This window comes from Balaenoptera ricei, chromosome 14 (genome assembly GCF_028023285.1).
Source record: "Balaenoptera ricei isolate mBalRic1 chromosome 14, mBalRic1.hap2, whole genome shotgun sequence".
Taxonomy (NCBI): domain Eukaryota; kingdom Metazoa; phylum Chordata; class Mammalia; order Artiodactyla; family Balaenopteridae; genus Balaenoptera; species Balaenoptera ricei.
Genome location: NC_082652.1, coordinates 38672341 through 38695232, shown reverse-complemented (window position 1 = coordinate 38695232; position 22892 = coordinate 38672341). Strand labels below are relative to the sequence as shown.

Genomic DNA, 22892 nt, shown 5'->3' with positions numbered 1-22892 from the left:
AAACATTTAATAGATACAGGGCGTCCTTAAAGATTGTAGGCAAAAGAGTGACACAGTCAAATTTGTTTTTCAAAAAGATAATACATGGAACCAAATGGAAGACATTGGAATGGGAACAGGAAGAGGAACAATCAAAAAGTAGAGAGCTTGGTAAGATTAGAATGGTCTGGCAGGAGACCGTTAAGGGCTAACAAGGAGAGTGGAGATGAGATGTCATTTATTCAAGACTTAGTAGGATGCTGAATTGATTGGGTTCAGTGCCTTACCGGACACAGAACGTGAGGAGAGGAGAAGCCCTGGATAACTGGGAAGTTTCTAATTTGAGCACTGGGGTAAATATCATGCCATTAATTTGGAGGGGTGGTAAAGGAAGAGTTGCCCTGTTTCTGTGTGTGTGAATTTGTAGAATAACATGCCTGAAGGCCTTTTATTTTTCTTATTTAACATCACACTGCAGATTAATTTATTGATTAGTTTTTGTTTTGTGTTTTTATGGGTTTAATGTGAATTCAGTTTTTTTAAATTTTTAAAATTGTATATATTTGAAATATAACATTGTGTAAATATAAGGTGTACAATATGTTAATTTGATACCTTTATAGACTGTCATATGATTGCCTGAAGGCTTTTTGTTTGCCCTATGTCACTAACACCTGGACTCCCCAGGAGAGAATTTAAGAATAGATTAAAACTTTAGGAAAATAACATTTCTCAATTTGTCATTAATAGGGTATTCCTTTACTTCTACATCCTTTCCGAGGGAATCCTATGACACCCACTATTAATTCTAATTTTAACGGTTGCCCCAGAAATTCAAAGTTTCATGGTTTATTTTATAAAATGAATGGCTCAATGGGTTTTGTGGCTAGACAAGTCTGTTAGGATGAGACAACTAGGCGAAAAAAGAAAAAAAGAAGAGCAGACATCTGCCAAAAGGCTGTATGTGCCAAATGGGAAATGAGAGGACGTTTGCAGAAAGAGGAAGAAGGAACAACAGGCCACTTGATACCTTCATTTTACTGCTAAGGAAGTTTCTAAACTCTGATCATTGTTTAATGATCAGGTTCAGACATTAGAGGTCCAGGCCAAACATGGGTACTTTTCAGAAGGTAGCAGCAGGCTTAGTGTCACATTATAGTTTTATGAGCTATGTCAGATTAAAAGATGATTTGTATTAACAATTAACTAAGGTGTTACAAATGTAAACAAAATGAATGACATTTTAATGAAAAGCACCTTGGTTTATTCACTACACTACATGATTACCCAGCACATTCATTTTGATAAAAAGAATATAAAATTACTACTGAGAGTGGGGAAGGATTGTGGACCAGATGTTTGGAGCTCCAGCATTCAGATACCTTGGACCATGAGGTGTCTTTAGGAATGGAAGGCATAGTAGTAGAGCAAAAGGTGGAAAGAGACTGGGACCATCTCAGGCCTAGATGATCTCCCCTGGGAGTTCCTAAAAAGTGAGAGAGAAATAAATTCTATTTTATTTAAGCCACTATTTCTTAGCCCTTTGTTGCTTATTGTCAAACCTAGTTCCAGCAGAAAGAACTCCTTTTTAACATTCTTCCTATATTATCTTAGGGGCTTTTTTTTGGTTTAGTTTTTGTGTATGTGTGTATAATTTCTCTCACAAAAAAGTAGGTATTATATTGTACACACCGCTCTTTTAAAAATCAATTTATGATGTTACACTAAAAAATAATCTATGATAATCTTTGAAGATTATCATAGAATTCTACCATATGAATGTACCATCATTTATATAACCATTTCTCTGTTTGAGGACATTTAGTAAGTAGTTTTACTTATCAGTGGACTCTCTCAATTTATTAAGTTTATTGAGAACCAAAAATTATATGGCTATATCTTCACCATAAGCCAGCACGGTAAATATTCTCTGCCATATAGTGTTGAGCTGTGTGGCCATTATTTCACTCAATTCAATTTCTGTCTAAGTTGGATTCAAGCACAGAAGAGAGGTACAGAGAGAAATGTGGCAGATATTTAGTTATTTATCCACCAAAGATGAAGAACAGCACATACTGCTGCCAATCGATATAAACTTATGATAATATTTTATCAAAAAGTTTCAGACTAGAAGGTTCACCTCCACAAAAACATTTTCTTTATAAGCTCCTTTATGACAGCTTCCCTAGCCTAACTGGGCAGAAATAGATAAAACTTAGACAGAACTTGTCTACTAATTAGGTGACATTAGGAAGCTCAAAAACTATAAAATTATGTCTAAACTTGACATAAAGATCAATAAGACAAACCCTTACCAATATTTTTATTCAAAATCATTCTCAAATCCCAGTGAGTGTCCTAAGAGTGATGAAAAGTTAGTCTTGTGTATTAAGTCATCAGAATCTACAACTCTACCACGATGTAGTGACAAGTGCTATTGAGAACTGTAACCCTAGGAGCCCCGAGGAGTCCTCATATGCACCAACTAGCTTATGTCAGGTATGGTCTCCTTCTAGAGCAGGAACGTGGACTAATTCCCCTTGGACACATTTTCAATAGTAAGAGTTAAAACAAAAATTTTCTTCTGGTTGATTTTTATACAAAAATTGCCAGTTACCTGGCACAAAAATAGAAATATAGATCAATGGAACAGGATAGAAAGCCCAGAGATGAACCCACACACATATGGTCACTTTATTTTTGATAAAGGAGGCAAGAATATACAATGGAGAAAAGACAGCCTCTTCAATAAGTGGTGCTGGGAAAACTGGACAGCTACCTGTAAAACAAAGAAATTAGAACACTCCCTAACACCATACACAAAAATAAACTCAAAATGGATTAAAGACCTAAATGTAAGGCCAGACACTATAAAACTCTTAGAAGAAAACATAGGCAGAACACTCCATGATATAAATCACAGCAAGATCCTTTTTGACGCACCTCCTAGAGAAATGGAAATAAAAACAAAAATAAACAAATGGCACCTAATGAAACTTAAAAGCTTTTGCACAGCAAAGGAGAACATAAACAAGATGAAAAGACAACCCTTAGAGTGGGAGAAAATATTTGCAAACGAAGCAACTCACTAAGGATTAATCTCCAAAATTTACAAGCAGCTTGTGCAGCTCAAAATCAAAAAAACAAACAACCCAATCCAAAAATGGGCAGAAGACCTAAACAGACATTTCTCCAAAGAAGGTATACAGATTGCCAACAAACACATGAAAGGATGCTCAACATCACTAATCATTAGAGAAATGCAAATCAAAACTACAATGAGGTATCACCTCACACCGGTCAGAATGGCCATCATCAAAAAATCTACAAACAATAAATGCTGGAGAGGGTGTGGAGAAAAGGGAACCCTCTTGCACTGTTGGTGGGAATGTAAATTGATACAACCACTATGGAGAACAGTATGGAGGTTCCTCAAAAAACTAAAAATAGAACCACAATATGACCCAGCAATCCCACTACTGGGCATATACCCTGAGAAAACCATAACTCAAAAAGAGTCATGTACCACAATGTTCATTGCAGCTCTATTTACAATAGCCAGGACATGGAAGCAACCTAAGTGTCCATCAACAGATGAATGGATAAAGAAGATGTGGCACATATATACAATAGAATATTACTCAGCTATAAAAATAAACGAAACTGAGTTATTTGTAGTGAGGTGGATGGACCTAGAGACTGTCATACAGAGTGAAGTAAGTCAGAAAGAGAAAAACAAATACCGTATGCTAACACATATATATGGAATCTAAAAAGAAAAAGAAAAAGAAAAGGTTCTGAAGAACCTAGGGGCAGGACAGGAATGGACACGGGGAGGGGGAAGGGTAAGCTGGGACAAAGTGAGAGAGTGGCATGGACATATATACACTACCAAATGTAAAATAGATAGCTAGTGGGAAGCAGTTGCATAGCACAGGAAGATCAGCTCAGTGCTTTGTGACCACCTAGAGGGGTGGGATAGGGAGGGTGGGAGGGAGACGCAAGAGGGAGGGGATGTGGGGATATATGTATATGCATAGCTGATTCACTTTGTTATACAGCAGAAACTAACACAACATTGTAAAGCAATTATACTCCAATAAAGATGTTAAAAAAAAATTGCCAGTTACTTAAAATTTCCAGTTACCTGTTATTTTAGCATATGAATAATACCTTTCCTATTTAATCAAAATTTAACTTTCCCCTAGTACACCGTGGAAATAGGGATGCATCTGCACTCAACCTCTCACAAACCAAGTTCTCTAATGCAGCTTTTACTCTTGTCCAGAATAATAGGATAATATAGTGCTTCTTCAGTTAGGTTCAGTAAACATGAACTGAACATCTGTGTGCTGAGTGTAGTCATTTCATTAAATAGTATTTGTAAGAAGCATTAAGTATGTACACATTCAAATTTTCCAACAATTCAAATACAGTAACAACTTCTCTCTCTAGGGGTCACTGACCCAGAATTATCAACTACTGGAAACACAGTCCAGTGTCTAAAAGTAAGCAAACAAGTATACAAACAGACACAACAGACAGCACAAAGTTCACATTCTGAAAGTATCTGCACTTCACTCAAGGGGAGCCACTCAGGCACTCACCCAAATTCGTTTCCTCTCATTTTAGACACATTTGGAGGAAGTTTGATTATATGATTCCTAGCTTTTGGCAGACTAAAAGGAATGAGATGCCAGGGGCAAGGACAATGACAGTAAAACAAAACAAAAAAAAAGTGAAGCTTTAAATCTGACACTGACAATGAAGACAGAAGAATAATTTTCAAAAGGAGACAAGGAGAACTTAAAATACACAACAATCTGGAGACACTTAGAAGTACATGGTTCTACTCTATAGATTGGCCCAAAACTAAGATGTTGAAAATAGCCAAAATAATTGATAAAGTTACACTTATTAAGCAATTAATAATCTATAATAACCTTTTGAAAGAGGTGTATAAAATTGTTACTTTTAGCGGCTTCCCTGGCGGCGCAGTGGTTAAGAATCCGCCTGCCAATGCAGGGGACACGGTTCGAGCCTTGGTCCGGAAAGATCCCTCATGCCGCAGAGCAACTAAGCCCGTGCTCCACAACTACTGAGCCTGCGCTCTAGAGCCCGCAAGCCACAACTACTGGAGCCTGCGTGCCTAGGAGCCCGTGTTCCATAACAAGAGAAGCCACTGCAATGAGAAGCCCGTGCACTGCAATGAAGAGTAGCCCCCACTCACCGCAACTAGAGAAAGCCCGTGCTCAGCAACGAAGACCCAACGCAGCCCAAAATAAATAACTAAAATAAATAAATTTATTTTAAAAATTGATACTTTAAAAAATCTAAGCATCTCATTGAATAAATTCTAAAGGTCCTTTACAACTAAAAAGTTCTATACAGTCATGATTCTCTGGAAAAATCAGGAACTCTTTATTTCCCAATGATGTGGGTTATACACTTCTCTTAAAATTTAAAAAAACAAATACGATTTTAGTAGGCAACGTACACTCACAGTAATATATAGAGAATGAAAAGTAACTTTTCTTCCATTTAATACCTCTCCCTAGGGACAACCACTATTATCAGTTTCTTATTTATTCTTCTGAGGGAAGATGGAATGTAACTGTAATATAAATACATACATGTACGTATATCATATATATATAATGTATGTGTTGACACACATGGTAGCATACTACAAACACTCTTGTTGGACATCTTTACATATCAGAATATAAAGCGCTTCCATATCCTTTTTTCTGGTTGAATAGTATTCCATGATTGATTTAAACAGTTCACTAGTGAGTATCCAATCTTTGGCTATTACCAAGAATGCTGCAATGATTAATTGTATACACAACCAGTTCAAACATGTACCTAAGTAGGATAAATTCCTACAAGTGGAATTTCCATGTATATGCACTTAAAATTTTGATAGATATTGCCAGATTGCTCTTCACAGAAATTATATTGATTTCCATCAACAATGTATGAGAGAGCCTGTGATGGTCACCATACCTTTACCCACAGAATCATAACTTTTAGAACTGATTATTCAATTGGAAATTGAACTGAAGAAAATAGTGTTATTTCATTGGAAATTGAAATGCAAAAACAAACTGGAAAAACAATAGTTCACTGCAGTTTTAATTTGTATTCCTCTTATTATGAGTGAGGTTAAGCATTCTCTCAAGCTTGAGAACAATTTAAGCTCCTTTCTATGAAATGTGTGTTCATATTCTTTACCCATTTTTCCACTTTTTGTTGGCTGCTGTAGAAACACTCTTCACAAATTAAGGGAACTAGCTATTTTGTCTGTCACATGAGTTACAAATACTTTTCCAGTTTATCATTTGTCTTCTGACTTTTAGCAATATTGTTACACAATTTTTATTTCTATACAGTTGAGTTTATCAGTCTTTTATTTTCAAACTTGAAAAGCCCTTCCTAATTTAGGTTAATGGAAAATTTTCCATGTTTACTCCTATAATTTTTATACTTATATATTTAGTTCATTTGTAATTTATTTCAGTATAAGATATAGAACATGGATAATTTTCTTTTCCAATTGCATCCAATTAACTTAAGCCCATCTACAGAATAGTGCAACTTTCTCACTCTGATTTGAAAGGTCTTCTTTATTATATCCTAAGTTCCAGTGTGTATTTGGGTCTCTTATAATGACTTCAATGTTATATTTGTCATAGCTTCATATATAAGTTTTAATATCTGAGATTGTCCTCTACACCACTACTGTTTTGTTTTGTTTTGTTTTTATAAATTTATTTATTTTATTTATTTATTTTCGGTTGCGTTGGGTCTTCGTTGCTGTGCGTGGGCTTTCTCTAGTTGTGGCGAGCGGGGGCTACTCTTCATTGTGGTGCGTGGGCTTCTCATTGCATTGGTTTCTCTCTTTGTGGAGCACGGGCTCTAGGCGCGCGGGCTTCAGTAGTTGCGGCCTGCAGGCTCAGTAGCTGTGGCTCATGGGCTCTAGAGCACAGGCTCAATAGTTGCGGCACACGGGCTTAGTTGCTCCGCAGCATGTGGGATCTTCCCGGACCAGGGATTGAACCCGTGTCCCCTGCATTGGCAGGCAGATTCTCAACCACTGCGCCACCTGGGAAGCCCATCACTACTGTTCTTACTCAAAATGTTTTTTGAATTTCTTGCTTCATTTTACATGTGAACTTTAGGATCAGCTTTCTGGTTCAAAAAAATCACTTTGTAATTTTTATTGAGATTTCATAAGTTTATATATTAATTTAGGGAAATTTTATATTTTACCATTTTGGAACTTCTTATCCAAGAACATGATTAGCCTTCCTTTGTGGTCCTAAGTAGCATTTCAAAGTTTTCTTCAGCTAGATCAGGGTTTCTCAACCTCAGCGTTATTGATGCTGGACATTCAAAAATGTCTCTAGATATTGCCAGATGTCCCGTGGGCTGGAGGGGGTTGGGGGAGGGCAAAATTGGCTAGTTTGAGAACTACTGATGTAGATCAAGCATACTTTAAGTTTAATACCAAGTAATTTTGTTTTTTCATTTTCTTGCTAATCTGAATGATATCTTTTCTTCTAGTATGTCAGCTAGTTAGTTGCTTGCATATACATATAAACACTACTTATTTCCACTTTTAGATTATATATCCAGCCACTTTCTGAATTCTCATTGTATCTTATAGCTTTTCAGTTGATTCTCATAAGCTTATGAGGTAATCACATCATCTGAAAAATGATAGTTTCACCTCCTCTTTTTCTATTTTAAAAATATTTTTCCCTTTTTCTTTTCCAGCTGCATTATCTAGAGGTCCACAATGATGATAAATCAAGTTGATAATAGTGAACATCTTTATTCTGAATGCTTCTAATATTTCCCCATTAAGCATGGTGTTGGTTTGGGGTCAGACACATGGTATTATATATCATGCAAAGGAATAGTGTATCATGCAATTGAAGTATCCATCTCCTATTATTTTTTTAGGAGTATTCAAGGGCCTCTGTCAAATTTACAAATTGCCTTTTCAACATCTGTGGAGAAAATTATATGCTATTTCTTTGATGTAGAAAATTTTTTAAATTTTAATTTTATTTATTTATCTAACATCTTTATTGGAGTATAATTGCTTTACAATGTTGTGTTAGTTTCTGCTGTATAACAAAGTAAATCAGCTATACGTATACATATATCCCCATATCCCCTCCCTCTTGTGTCTCCCTCCCACCCTCCCTATCCCACCCCTCTAGGTGGTCACAAAGCACTGAGCTGATCTCCCTGTGCTATGCAGCTGCTTCCCACTAGCTATCTATTTTACATTTGGTAGTGTATATATGTCCATGCCACTCTCTCACATCGTCCCAGCTTACCCTTCCCCCTCCCCATGTCCTCAAGTCCATTCTCTACATCTGCGTCTTTATTCCTGTCCTGCCCCTAGGTTCTTCAGAACCTTTTTTTTCCCCTTTTTTTCTTTTTTTTTTAGATTCCATATATATGCGTTAGCCTACAGTATTTGTTTTTCTCTTTCTGACTTACTTCACTCTGTATGACAGATTCTAGGTCCATCCACCTCAGCACAAATAACTCAATTTCGTTTCTTTTTATGGCTGAGTAATATTCCATTGTATATATGTGCCACATCTTCTTGATCCATTCATCTGTCGATGGACACTTAGGTGGCTTCCATGTTCTGGCTATTGTAAATAAAGCTGCAATGAACATTGTGGTACATGACTCTTTTTGAATTATGGTTTTCTCAGGGTATATGCCCAGTAGTGGGATTGCTGGGTCATATGGTAGTTCTATTTTTAGTTTTTTAAGGAACCTCCATACTGTTCTCCACAGTGGTTGTATCAATTTACATTCCCACCAACAGTGCAAGAGGGTTCCCTTTTCTCCACACCCTCTCCAGCATTTATTGTTTGTAGATTTTCTTGATGATGGCCATTCTGACCGGTGTGAGGTGATACCTAATTGCAGTTTTGATTTGTATTTCTCTAATGATTAGTGATGTTGAGCATCCTTTCACGTGTTTGTTGGCAATCTGTATATCTTCTTTGGAGAAATGTCTATTAGAAAATTTTTTGAACAATTCTAGAATCCCTAGAATAAGCCCCACTTGTTAATATTATCTCATTCTTCTAGAATGCTTTTGAATTATCTGTAGTTAATCCATTTTGTGCTATCTTTGTTGGTTTTTGATACCACTGTCATGATAGTATCATAAAAAAATAATTTTAAAGCTTTTCAAATAGTTTAGATGTAACTGAAAATTTTTTTAATTAATTAATTTATTTATTTTTGGCCACGTTGGGTCTTCGTAGCTGCGCATGGGCTTTCTCTAGTTGGGGCAAGCGGGGGGCTACTCTTCATTGTAGCACGCAGGCTTCACATTGCGTTGGCTTCTCTTGTTGCGGAGCACAGGCTCTAGGCGTGCAGGCTTCAGCAGTTGTGGCTCGTGGGCCCAGTTGTTGTGGCTCGTGAACTCTAGAGCGCAGGCTCAGTAGTTGTGGTGCATGGGCTTAGTTGCTCCGCAGCATGTGGGATCTTCCTGGACCAGGGCTTGAACCCATGTCCCCTGTGTTGGCAGGCGGATTCTTAACCACTATGCCACCAGGGAAGTCCCTGAAATTTTTATTTCTTAGAAATTTAATAGAACTGTCCCATGAAAACATCTGGGATTTGTGCTCTTTTGAAGAGCTCTTCAACAATTTTTTCTATTTTATTTTTTGTGACTGGTAAGTTTACAAACTCTCTGTCTTCTGAGATCAGTTTTGATAATTATATTTGCCTATAAAGTTGTCTCTTCCATTCATATTCTAAAATTTATTTGTATAGTTGATCAACATTATCTTTTAGGATTATTTTAACCACTCTTTTTTGTGTGTGATTGTTTCCTTATTAGCATTTACTTTGTGATTTATATTTTCTTCCTCTTTTTGTATTAAATTTTTTATCACAAATCTTACTCCCCCTACCCCTGCCAAAGTTCAAGTTCTTGCATTACTTTATCATTGCTGCCTTTTGTTGTTTTCTAATTTATTTATTTCTGCTTCTACCTTTATTATGCTTTGATATGCTTTCCTTGTGTTTGTTGTTGTTCTAACTTTAGTTGTTTGCTCAATTCACTTATTTTCATTCTATTTTGTTAACTAATTTATGCATTCTAGATAATAAATGTTTCTGTGAAAGCTGCTTTAACTGCATCTAGGGCTGTCCTGCATAGCAATTAAGAATCCAAGCACTGGAGCTAGACTACGTGGATGCAAATCCTATCTACTTCATTTACCAGTGGTAAAATTAGGAAGCAAGTCACTATTCCTTGCTGTGGCTCTATTTTCTCATCTATAAAATGTGGATAATAATAGTTTCTTTACTGAATAGTTATTATGAGGATTAAATGGGTTAATACATAGAGCAATGCCTGACACATAGTAGGGGTGTTAAAAATAGTTCTTGAATGAATTAATTACATGATGGATAGGTTTAATCTCAACTTTAAGTCATCTTTTATATTATGCTTTCTATTTTTATTGTTTCTTTTAAAAATCATCTTTTACAATGTGAGCTGTATTTGCTTTCTGTATGTATGTATGTTTTTTTCTGGTAATTTTGAAGTATTTTTGCGTTTGGTTATTTATAACTTTATAGATTACATTTAATCTTCTATTTCCTTATACATTATCTACTGACTCCATACTGTAATGACAAGTTTAGTATATTTCTACTCTTTTCTTCCACTCTTTACTCTGTCATCTGGTTTTATTATAATATTTTTTTCTGAGTTTTTACCCTCATAGTTTAAATTACACTTATACCTCTATTTTTGATTTAAATCATATCTTTTGACCATTGGCTATAAAAGATAAGGAAATCAGCGTTCTTCAATTGTCTGCAACATTCCTTCCCCATTTCCCCTGAATTTTTTTTTTTTTATATCGGTTAGGTTTTAAAATGTTATTTCTCTTTCCAGATATTTTAAAGTCTTATTTCCAGAGTTAAATGGGTTCAATATACTCCTTCAGTTGATCCTGTGATAGTTTATTCAATAGTCACAAAAGACTCATGGGAGCTATATCCCTGAGTTCTTACATGTTTAAAAACGTTCATCTATTACCTTTAAAGGTTAAATGATAGTTTGCCTGAGTATGAAATTTGGGGGTAGGAAGACACAAATTTCCTGGCTGATCTATAATATGTCACCTATCTTTTAGAATTGAATACTGCTGTGCAGAAGTCTCAGGCTGGCCTAATATTCCCCTTTCCAGATGAGTTGATCCTTTTGCCTTTATCTTTGAAATTCATTCAGTTCATTAGGATATGTCTTTATGCTGATTATTGTGCTTTAATTTTTTAAAAGCTGGGAAATAACATTTTCAATCTGTTGATCAAAGATTTCTTTAGATTCTGATAAGGTTTCTTAAGTTATATCTTTAAATATTATTTTTCACCCTTTAAAAAAAATCTTCTTTAGGGACCATAGTTATACAGTTCCGTATTAGAGTTGCCAGATGTGGAGGACGTTGGTGTGAGATTTGGGAGGTGGAAGTGAGGAAACAGCCATTACCAGAGTCCAGAATACTTCTAGATTTTTAGGGTTCCCCCATCAATATCTTTTATAGAACTTTCACCACATCTATTTCAACAGTAATTGTTTTTGGCAACTCACCTTTGCGAAGTCTGCCCAAATTGCTTAACATAGTTTTCACAGAAACAATAACTGTCTTTGTTTTTTTTAATCTATATTTCATTGGTTCTTTAATGTCTAATTAAAATGTGCATTTATAGTAACAACTGGCAAGTACACGTTTGGGAACAAACAAATAACTCCTGGAAAGAGAAATGCATGGGCTACCGGATAACAGTCCTGATTATTCAGCTATTGGTGTGCTACCCATGGGTATCTGGTAAGCACGTTTTACATGTGTGATGGAGAACCCTGGTTACTCCTATGCAGTTAAAAGAGTTATCACTATAATCTGAATCTGTCACATCCCACAAATCGTTTTTGGAATAAATCTGTCATGTTTACTTATCATTTACGTCCTCTCTATGAAAACAGAAAATAGAATATGCACAAAAAAGTACCTGAGTTTCATAATCATTAGACTCACATTATTCTGAGTTTTCTAAATTTTAGGTACTGGAAGGTAGAGACCGATTATGACTGCGTTTTGACCCATAGATGTGGCCTTGTTAAGGTCACACTAGTTCTTTGGAAGAATCTTGATCAGATTCTTATAAAAGGTGTGTAATTAAAAGAATGTAGAAAGGATAAGATAGAACTTTTAAGGTCATTTTGCTGTCTATATTTGGGGAGAAAAAAAGCAAAAAAACATCCAAGACACCCTAAGGATTGTGGAGTCTTCATCTGAATTTAAGAACTAGTCCACTATTACTTATTTTTAGTCTTAACCTTCCTTCTTTTGCTGCGGCCTGATCAAACGATAAATCTAAAGATTCTCTAAACATTGTTGAATACTTACTACATAGCAAGTTCTGAAATGGCTATTTTCACAGGTACCATCTTATTTAACGCTCACATCAATCCTGGAGGACATGATTTATTCCGCTTTTCTATATGAGGAAACAGATCAGCAGGGTTGGGGACTTAACCAAGGTTACTCCGATATAAGCAGTCAAGCTGAAACTGACTCCAGGTCAGCTCAATGGCTTTTCACTTCAGAGCTGGAAAGAATATGAGTAGGAGATCGTACTTCTTAGCCCCATGAAATACAATTGCTAAACTTAGATTTGTCTCACAAATACAAAATTATTGTGTAACGAGTTTGCAATTATTATTTTTTTAAACATTATATAACTTGGGATAGGGGGATTTTAAAAATGTATTAGGAAAAGGGTCCTATCTCAATAAACTGTCTAGTTGCCAAGAAATGGTAATAACCAGATAAATTTTTAAAAGTCATAGTAATAAGTGATGTAAGTATAACTCTGTATTTCCATTCTCTCTTTTCAGCAACTTAAAACAACTTCTGGAGACATTGCCTACTATCTTTCACAAGACCCCAGTAGCAAGAGGTGGTTGTTACTGCCAGTTAACATGGGAGAAAGCAAGCTCAGAAAGTCCCAAGAACATAAAAGTATGTGGCTAAGGCAGGAATAATCATCTCTGTGCCTGGTGTTCTGTCCATTAATACTGGCTACATCTCTTCAGCCACCATCAAAATGAGTCACTACCATTTGGCAGAGACAAAAAGATCTGGGAGACAAATTTCAGCTGTAATCTTAAGAGTATTCTAAACATAATATTGCACCTTTTCTGATTTTCTGTAATTTGAGTCAGACCTCTCTCTTAGACAATGACTGGAACAAAAGGAAATCGCTCATGTCCCAGTTCTGCTGAAGTCTTCAATAACACAAATGCTAAAGGTGGCGGATTTGCTTCTTGCTTGTCACAAATACATGCTTCCCTGGTTTACTGCAATAAGCAGGCTGTAGCTAGGAACTTACTCCGCAGTAAAATTAATAGCTACATTCTCCACCCAGCCTCTCAGTGAATTTTGAAGAGATGGGTCTGAATAGAAAAGGATGTGCCTTTCTATCCAGTTAACAAAGATACCCAAGATGATGGAAACTCCAGTCATAGTCTCTGGGGAGTTCTGGGTTTAAATTTTTTGGTTTAAGTTATCTTAACATCTATGCATAAACATCAAAATAAATTATGAAGCTCTCACCAGACCCAGAAAAAATGAATTGCCAACAGCTCCCACCACCTCCAAACATGTTCATCTTAGTTTCACTCTTTGTACTTAGATTTTGCTGGGATACTGTTCTCTAGCTGATCATTCTATGCTTTATGTGTTCTCTTTCCCATTAATTTGCAAACATCCCAAGAGAAGAGAACTTCTATCTTTGTTCTGCTCCTAGCTCACAAGTCATAGAAACGGGGAGAGGCTGGTACAGATAGCAAAGTAATACTGATGGCCCACTGCACATCAAGTCCTCTTCATATGCTATTACTTTGACTCCCCACAAACATCTTATGATTCAGCTATTATTATCCCCATTTTACAAAAAGGGAACTCGAGGTTCAGAGGAGTTGAAAGATTTCTCCAGTGTTACAGAGGTAGTAAACAGTCAGGATAAGATCCAAACCAAGATCTCCGCCCTCTCTTCCCACTGTCCCACACTGCCTTCCTCTACACATTTTTAAGAGGTCCTTCATGGTAAGACTTTCATCATAGAAAGGCAATGAATGCCATTTTAAAGATAAAAAGGAGAAGAAAAATAACTTTTTCCAGCCTCCTGAGAACTATGATAAAGAAAACCAGTTATTGTCCAACTATGCTGTACTTATTAACACTCTTGTCAAAATTTCAGAGTGTTTTATGTTATTTTTCTCCTGGTTATCAACACAACAGCATGCTCACTGTAGGAAATAACAGATGATCCCTGACTTACGATGGTTCCACTTATGATTTTGTGACTTTACAGTGGTGAAAAAGGGATACTCATGTGGTAGAAACCATACTTTGAATTTTGATCTTTTCCCAGGCTAGCGGTAACCCCAGGATGCTCTCTTACGATGCTGGGCAGCGGCAGTGAGTGTAGCTCCCGTCGGCCACGTGATCACGAGGGTAAACCCTGATGTGCTTACAACCATTCTGCACCCAGACAACCATTCCGTTTTTCACTTTCAGTACAGTATTCAATAAATTACATGAGATAGTCAAAGTAGGAGGGTGAAACATAGTCTGGTACCTTGATTTATAGCTTCTAAATATTTAGACGTGTTATGTGAGCCTCCATTTTTCCTCCTGCCCTAGGCTCCAAACACGTTGTGGCAAATATATTTTTTCATGGGCGTATATCATGATACACCTAATCCTTCTCCTAATGTTGAACATTTAAGTAGTTCCTTAATTTTTATTTTAAATGACATATATTAAACATCTGTCTATATATATATATATTTGCCTTAATTACTGATTGCTTCTTATGATACACTCTGAGAAGAAAAATTACTGGGTCAAAGGGTATAAACTCTTAACTATCCAATATCTTAAACTAATGGTTAGATTAATGGGAGACCTCACTGAATGCAAACCCTACCTCTCTCTCTACCCTCTACCTACATACCAATTCCGTTGACTTCCATTAATGGTTACAGAGACTATGCCTATTTTTAAAGACTTTTATACATGGTCATTTTGTTTCAAGATAGGATGCTGACTCGCAAAGTATCTTTTTTTTAATTGAAGAATAATTGGCAAATAATATATTACTTTCAGATGTACAACAGAATGATTTAATATTTGTACATATTGTGGAATGATCACCACAATAAGTCTAGTTAACATCCACAAAATATCTTTTGATATTCTTTCGAAGTCCATTAAATTTCAATCCTTTAAATCAGGAATGGGCAAACCACGGCCCTTGGGCCAAATCCAGACTGCACCCATTTTTGTAAATAAAGTATCACTAGAGCACAGCCCTGTGCATTCATTTCCATATTGTGTACATCTGCTTTCACACTACAATGGCAGAGTTGAGTCACTGCAACAGAGACCATATATGGCTGGCTTACAACGCCTATAATATTTCTATCTGAGTCTTTAGAGAAAAAGTTTGCCGACCCCTGATCTCAGAATACAAACCATGAAACAGGGAGTTAGAGAATACTGAGTAGTAGTAAATCTGCAAGAGTTTCTTCCCCGTTTCACAAATCAGGTGCTCTGGCCTGAGCAGGCATGGCATTTTTGTTTTGGTGTTCCTGCTGACATCTTGATCAAGCTGCTGCTATTTCCTCTGCTTCACAAACATTTATCAAGTACCTACTATGTGTCAATCAGACTTTGTACCAGGGGCTGAGGGCTCATGGAAGAATAATTCACCATTTTGGGGCTGCAAGGAGATGACTGGTTTTCCAAGGGCATGTGTCCAAGCTTTCATAAAGCCAATGGGATCATTCCAATCTTCCTAGACCATCTCCTATCACCTTGGAGGTTCTAAGAATGAGTTGTGTAAACAGCAAGTGTTATAAAGAAACTGTGGCAGAGAGCAGAAGCATCTTTACTGTAGCAACTTGGAGTCTGAACTGCAATAATTAAGCCACCTTGGTGAAAAATCACTGATAGCAGACACAGGAAGAGCAGGCAAACAGGCAAAACAAACAACTCCTGTGTACCAAGTAATTCCTCCTGCATAAATTCCTTTGATGTTTCTGCCTTAGCCAGTCAGGGAAAAGAATTGCCCACTTTTTGACATCAGGATGAGCAAGAGATTGATAAACTGTTATCCTGTTTTACTTAAAAAATTAAAATTCCTATTTATAAGAAAGAGCCCATACATGAGTAGTGAGGAAAGAGAGAAATAAAAGAAGCCAGCACTATTGTTTTACTCTCCATAAAGATGGGGGCAATAACAGAGTAATTTGGCTTTGGGAAAAGACAAAAACCTGAGCCAAGTATTTCAGAAGATTCTAAGAAATGTGGTTTGGATCCAAGTTTGAGGGAAGTATTTTTTGAGTTTTAATGAAAAAATAAAAGGGAGAAATTATTTACAACCCAGATACTTTCTCACTTTTTGTTGGCACAATTAATTTGTCATAAAATTATATTAGAAAACTACAAACCAAAAGCAAATGTCTTGAGGGACTTCCCTGGCGGTCCAGTGGTTAGGATTCCGCGCTTCCACTGCAGGGGGCACGGGTTTGATCCCTGTTCGGGGAACTAAGATCCTACAAGCCGTGCGGCGTGGCCAAATACAAGCCAATGTCTTGAATGCTCTGTTGTCTTGGATCATCACTGGTACAGCTATCCTATATCACTGGGGTAAAAGAGAGAAGAGTCTGTGTCTGTAGACTTGCTCTCCTCCTCTGCCTCTTATCAGCTGGTCAACCTTGTGTAAGTTTCCTCACTTCTCAGAGCCCCGTCCTCTGCAAAATTTTGATAATAACACTTACTTTGCTGGGTTCTCTCAAGGACTAAGTAAGGTAACATGAGTCAGCTCATAAGACAGTTACTGGCATTTATTTGCTGAATAAAATATATTTCTGTTGTAGTCATCATAATTTACAATATATGTTAAAGCCCCCAAACCGGACTTCACAGAGTTCGTGAGGTAGGCACTTGCCTCCGTGGTTTGCCTTGGCAATTACCTGCCTGGCTCCCATTTTTCTTTTTCAGTCACTAAAATTCTACTAACAGAGATGTCTTCCTTTGGCTATTGAAATCTTTTCTCCCATTGAGAGTGGTCAGCAAAAATGTGTATGCCTCCTCATGCTTGACATCTTGACATGTTATCAGCTGAGCCATCTCTGGGGATTAGGTGGTATCTAGCTGAACATAATGTCTTCAGGATAAAGTTCCCTCGTTAAGCAGCGTATGTGCCTGGAGAAGGGCAAGAAATATTTAGCAGGCAGGTGGGTGGGTGTCAGTTTGGGCATAATTTATCATTTTGTCAAGGATTTATCTCCAATGGCTTATTTGTGGAAATATGCTCATTTGCGAAGAGGAATACCTATCTGCAAAAGGAGAGACCAGTCCTCTGGGTTCATGGCAATTTAGAACCATTAGAATGACTTGTTCTGACCTACTCAGAATAAACAAAGCTCCATGCAACTATTAACTATTTGCATTGCCCAACTCTGTTATAAAAACACAGTTCTCAGAATATCTCCAAAGTCTCTGCCAAGGTCTTTGTTTTGTTTATTTTGCTCTTGTGAGAGAAGTCAGAGATAACTAATACTTGCATTACCAGTTGGCTTCTGTAAAGTGTCTTGATTATTACATTCTTTTTCAAGTGCTTCGAATGTCCCTTCTACCTAGTCTTTGCCTGGCCAAAAAAATCAATTATTTTCCTTCTGTCCCTCACCAAGTATTAGAGCAGTTTGTCTCGACTTCCTCCTCCTCCATCACTCCCCCTTCACTCCTTGTAAATGTTACTTATATATTCACGGCTTTATGGATTTTGCTTTCTCAAAGTTTGCCCATTCAGGCCCTCTACTCACCAAACCCAAAGGCCTCATGTCTATCTTCATCCTCTACAACAATGGGTCTCTAATAAGATGTGTGCTATGCAAGACAATACTTGGGGTGCAGAAAGAAAAAAAAAATTAACTTTTATTAACATTTAAAAATTTAACCTTAAAATTTTGACTTTGTGTATTTTTTTTACAGAGACTCCTGGGGGCATCTGAGATCCTTTCAGGGCATCTGCAAGGTCAAAACTGTGCACAATAACACTAAGATGGAATTTAACTTTTTCACTCATTCTCTCATAAGTATAAAGTAGAGTTTTCCAGAAGCTACATGACATGGGATATTGCAACAGATTGAATGAGGAAGCAGATATGAGAACCCAGTTGTTTCTATTAAGCCAGATATTAAAAGGATTTGTAAAAATGTAAAACACTGATGTTCTTGTCATTAAATTTTGTCCTGTTTTAGAAAAGTTGTTTTTCATAAAAGTGTTATTTATATTAACATGTAATGAATGGTTATTGCTATATTTAAGTGAAATAAATATTTTTAAATCTTAGTTTTAAATATCAATATGGTAAATATCAATAGATATACTGATACAATAATGTGTTGGAGCTGGCTCCTACCAGTTTGCAAGAGAGCTATTCATAGCTAGAAATAGTCCACGGTGAGAGTTTACACCACAGAAATCGGCAAATGCCACAAATCAAAGCTTTTGTTTTGAAGAACTGGTTTACCAGCACACCACTGGATATAACTCACTTAAAAATTCTTTGGGATCCTTAATAATTTTGAAGAATGTAAAGAGTTCCTAGGACCAAAAAAGTTGGGAACCTCTGCTCCACAGCATCAACACTGTTAATAGCTACATTCTTGGTACTCTTTCCATACCCCCACCTCCCTCTTCACACCGGGCACAGCACAGAATCCCCTTCTGCTCATCTCATCTTTATTCTTCACTCCTCCCATTTCCCCTCTAACCTGACAGAGCACCAGTCATTCTCCTAAATTAGTCTATGAAACGTCTCTCTGCTAAAATATATTGCTTCTCAAAGTGCAACAAAATCACTTGGGGGTGCTCATTAAAAATGAATATTTTTAGGACAATTGTCTTGACTCAAACCCACTGAAACACAAGTCTCTGGAGAGGGTAGAGTAGTCAACTTTTTAATATCCAGGGGTGATTCTTAGGATGACCCTAAGTTTGAGAAGCCTCTAGTCCTCTCTTTGGGGATCTCACCCATTTCCATATTCTAAACACCTCTTCTTTGTTTTCTAGCCTCAGCCACTCTCTTAAGCTCCAGACATACATCTTTAAATGGTCCTATGACATCTCCATAGATTGTTTTGCCACCACTTCAAGTTCAGTATGCGGTACACATAACTCCTCAACTTCCCAAGCAAATCTGCCACTCTTCTGTTGTCTTTCCTTAGTCAACGACACCACAGTTATCTCAACTACTCAGATCTGGACTATTGAAATGATGGTTACCTGTTACTTCTTCTCCAGTGCTCCCACATTTAACTAGGTTCCCAGGCCTATACATTCCATCTCCGAAACATCACTTGCTTCTCTCCCGTCCATTTCCAACCTAGTCTTGGCCTTCCTAATTCTGCCCTAGGTGATTAAATCACCTTTCTCTTTTGTCAAGAAGTTCAAATTCTCAGTGATTTGAAAACCAACACCCTTTAGTGCCCCTATGACTTCTAATGCCATCTGCTGTCAGGTAAATACTGTAAAACAGTCTTGGAAAGTTCTTTTGGAGATTGCTGTGTGGTCATTCATCATTCACTCTATCACTGGGTGTAGGTACATGGCTGCTTCCAGCACAGAAAAAACGACCTCAAGATGGACAGAAGCAGGGCTTTGGTTTGGGACAGAGCCCGAGATTCTACTGCTAGGCAGTCAGAGCAGAGACACTGAGGAGTCATCCCAAAGGGTTATAATGCCAATACTACACATGCACTTGGGGGAAGGACAGACTAGAGTTAACAAGAGAAGGATGAGTAACAGTGGGAGAAAAACTTACATGTAAGGTCAGTGAGAAGGGAAAAAGGTTGAGAAAAAGAGCAGACAAGGTGTGCTGGATATCTCCTGTTCATCCCTTTGACCCCACCTGTCCGCATCTCCACCCTGCTCTGTGCTGGGAGGCTGACCTGCATGCACCACATCCACTGAGGTTACCTGTGCTCTGGCTTCTGGTTGGGGTTGGCCTAGGGGAGCCCTGGAGGGAGGGAGAGTATAAGGAAGGGGGAGAGTGAAGTCAGAGTATTTTCCTACGAGCCAGCTCACCTGTGGCTGGCTTAGTCCTCCACTGAAGGCTGCAGCACCTGCCAGGCAGCCCTGTCCTCGGCCCCCACGGTGCTGGGTCCCAGTAGTGGCTCCCTCCCTAGAAACTCAGGCCTAGGGTGGTAAGCACACCCTGCGGTTACCAGTCTTGGGGTCCTTACTGCCCCTTGCGCTGCTCTACCTCCTGCCTACACCTTCGTAAACAGTCACTCTATGAACCCCTCAAACCATTCCAATTTGAGTATACCATGTGTTTCCTGCTGGACCCTGATCGATATATGTGGGTACAGAAAAAAATTTCAGTGAAACTAAATAGAGAGCAGAAGGAGGAGGAGAAGAGTTGATAACTAATTTTCTTCCAAGAAACATGCCTTTCACCTGTCTTGGCCACATTCTTCCTCCAGCCCCCTTCCCATCTTAAGTTACCTTCTTCTCCTTCCATGTTTTTCTTATCCACCTTCCTCATTACTTTATCCATCATCATCTCTTCTTTCCATATCCAATCCTTTTAATTCACTAACTTAAGCTTCTTCTTCCTCCTGGACAGTTTATCCAACTCTTTGTCCATTCTGAAATAAATATGGGGCTTCATCTGTCAACACAAGGCACCACATGGCTTTCTGGGCCCTGCTTCACATAAACTTCCTGATGATGGGGCCCCTCCAAACCTTCTGTCTTCTCCACAGGAAACCAGCACTGACTTCAGCCTCATGGCTTCTTTAAAGACACCCCCCCTTTTCAGATTCCTCTAAATATCCTCTAAGGTACCAACCTTTTCTGTCCATCATTTTTGTAAGCCAAGGTATTTGGACAGGGGACCCATGGTCTAGATTTGCACTGTCCAGTATGGTAGCATCTAGCTATAGCGTGGCTATTAAAGTTAAAATTAAAAATTCGGTTCCACAGTTGCATTAGCCATGTTTCAAATGCTCAATAGCCACATATAGTAATAACAACTATACTGAATATTTCCATCATCACAGAAGGTTCTATTGGATAGATTAGGGTCTAGATTAGGGTTTCTCAGCCTTAGAAATATTGACATTTGGGGCTGGATAAGTCTTCGTTGAGGGGCTGGGAGGGGCCGTCCTGTGCATCGCAGGATGTTTAGCAGCATCCCTATCCTGTACCACCAATACTAGTAGCATTCTTCCAGTTGTGACAACCAAAAATGTCTCCAGATGTTCCCAGACTCTGGTTTAGATGAAACCATTCAATTATAGATTGTGTTTTGCTCACCCACAGAGAAGGGCAAGATAAGTCAAAGAAAAAACTATGTTAAGATATACTTGGAGCAGGAGTTGAGATATATCTGGAGCAGGAGATAGAGTAAGGAAAGGAGACCAGAGAGTAGAAGATTTCCACAAAACTCTTGGGCAGTTTATTACAACATTTTAGTAACAAGTCCTAGTCCTTCAATAAAGTGCAGTGAATTTTCTTTGGCTGCTCCCATGACACTTGGAACACTCAAACAGGGTCATCATAAGGTACAATGCCCCCATCCCACACCCTGAAAATATCAGGGAGAGTTTTGGCTGACGTGTAGATTGATGATGTCTCCCATTGGGAGCATGAAGTGCAGGGCTGCCAAAAATCATCACATAATGATGTCAAAGATAACCAGGAGGCCTTACTAACTGGACAGGGTCACTCACACACATTCCTCCTCCCAACACAGGAAGGGACTGTCACATCCTCCTTGACCTGCCCAATTCTGTGGCCTCTGACTTTTACAGCTCTTCAGGGTTAGCAGGCATTGAGAGCAATGTAGGGAAAAGTTACCACAGCCTGGGGTTCTACTGGCTACAAGTCAACTATGCAAAACAGGTTTCCCAAAAGGTGGCCACCCATCCTAAGGGATGTCCTACAGTGAAGACACTTTTTAAAGACAATTGCCCACATTTATTTAACCATGGGCCCCTTCTTCTGAAATAACACCTATTGAATATGTTTTACCCTATGTTAACATAAAGAAAAGAAGACCTGTATTCAACCTGAAATCTTCCATCTGCCCAGAAGGGTTTCCTTGACACTCTAAAAGATTTCCGTCTAGCAAGATGAAGGCACAAAAGAGGTCCTGTTATGGGCTCAGGAAATGGTCACGCTTGAGAATCACAGAGGTCACTGTATGGAACCAGGAGTTGGGAACTAAGAACAGAACAGGCCAGGATCAGGCATCAGGCAAAACTAGATAGGCTGGTGATTTTCTGCTTTCTTATCAAGCCCTCAAGGCAGGAAGCCACTGAAGATTAATAAGGTCTATAGCACCTGGGCTGTAGGGACACAGAAATCAGGCTGACACCTGCCCACTCAGTCCAGGGCCAAAAAGAGCAGTGACAGAGGTTCAGGAACTGGGCATTAGAGAGGTTTAGAGAACTAGTGGGATAACTCAACAAAACAAAATAAATTACAGGGTGAAAGTCTCCTGCAGGCTCAAGCAAGGCACTGTGTGGTGCTAATACTCTAAAGATGAATAAAGCAAAGCCCATGCCCTCCATGTGCTCACAATCAGCCCCTATGGACCAATGCTGACGGTGGTGGTGATACTCTTAACCTATTGTTTAATCCTGGCAAATGTGTGAGGCTGGGATGGAGGGACTGCCTGGTTCAGGATCATGAATTATAATTATCTGAACACTAGAATGTTCTGTAAATACACAGTTAAAATAAAGATATAAGAGGGCAGGGAC

At 38.1% G+C, this 22892-nt stretch overlaps 1 protein-coding gene across 13 annotated transcripts in view; it reads right to left on the bottom strand.

Annotated features, from left to right (window-relative positions):
• The window catches only part of GREB1L (GREB1 like retinoic acid receptor coactivator), a 264851-nt gene that overhangs the window by 165040 nt on the left and 76919 nt on the right, over nt 1-22892 (bottom strand). The gene's annotated exons all lie outside the window — the stretch shown is intronic.